The following is a 1,507-nucleotide window of genomic DNA, read 5'->3' on the forward strand; positions in this document are numbered from 1 at the left end:
CCAAACCGTTTTTCTGGTACCTGCACCACTGGTGAGCCCTGTGCTTACCCATTTCTTGTTGAAGTTCCATTTCTATATGAGCAGGCCCCATAAGACCATTCAATTTTAAAACTGGTTCAATTTTTGCATCAAGGGTAAAGAGTTCAAGAGAGTGGAAGAAGACAGACCGGAAAGATCAGCTTCCTGAGTATCTGCGAGGGGTCAGGCACTTGCTGCACCCTTGCAGATATTTTCTTTCTCCTTCTGACATACAAGGTGACAAAATCTTTAAGGTGTTTCTGTGACTTAACAGTATGACATTAGGCCTTGGTGGAATCCAAAAACAGATAAGATTTTTAAATTTAAAGGTTTGGTGATAGTTTATTAAATAATCAACTCTGTTTCCTTAATACTTGTTTCTTTTGCAGACTAAAATACAATTACTAGAGTAAAAAATGCTAAGCCTCAAACAAATCTCACAATTCAAATGTTGCAGACTAGACTGAGAAATTATGGAAAATGTCCATGTCCTGCCCCCGACCCTGTCCCTGGGGTTCGAGGCCCACAGGTCTAACATCTACAGCCCACAGTTCTGCGCCAGCAGGACATGGAGAACTTGTGCTCAGACTTGCACCAAGCTCTGAAGTTCAAGAAATGCACCCCACTTCCTCCCATCCGCCCTCCTGGTTCTGCTCCATCCAAGCTGTGGAATAGCATGAATTTACTGATGAATCCCATGTTTGGGGCCATTTGGTTTACACTGCCACAAATCCGTTCTCCGTGAACAATGAGACAAAGAAAACATCTGGGCCAGGTGATGCAACATCCTCTTCCCTCTTCCTTTTCCTCTGCTTTAAATAGAGGTCATCCGTGTTTACAGGATGAAGGCCAGAGGTAGTTTTTTTCTGAAAAGGATGCGTATGACACTGTTATTTCTTTGTCACAGAGCTGCTGACACATTGTGTAAAGCTGTTACACTGGCCGTTGGCTGGCCCATGGATAGTTATCAGAAGAGTAGTAAGTTCTCTTCTGTGTGCCTGTCCATGTGGGAGGAGCCTACCAAAGCTCTGAAGGGTGCTCTAAAACCAAAGGCTACTGGCTGGGGATGGAGCTCAGTGGCCAAGGGCTTGCCTAGCATGTATAAGGGCCTGAGTTCAATATCTAGTACTATCAACCCCCCCAAAAAAAACCCCAAACCAAAGGCTCTAAGGAGACCCCTCCGAGCCCATTTACACCACTATACCTGTTTCCAAGCCAAAGATGGCATATTCCTGCCTAACTGAGTGTTCTAAGGCACAAATAAGTGGTGAAAAAGTAGCAGGTAAAAAACAAGCATTCACTGGATTTTATTCATTCAATGTCTACACAGTACAGAACCATAATACCAATGTTTTATTCCCATCATAATATAAAAACACTCCCAAAGATTATTGGTAGAGGGGCCGGGAGATGGCTCAGTAGAATAAGTGCTTCCCTGGTAAGCACAAGGGCCTGAGTTCAATCTCCAGTTTCTCAAAAAAAAAAAAAA

This window comes from Octodon degus, unplaced genomic scaffold, assembly GCF_000260255.1.
Source record: "Octodon degus isolate 3935 unplaced genomic scaffold, OctDeg1.0 scaffold00034, whole genome shotgun sequence".
Lineage (NCBI taxonomy): Eukaryota > Metazoa > Chordata > Mammalia > Rodentia > Octodontidae > Octodon > Octodon degus.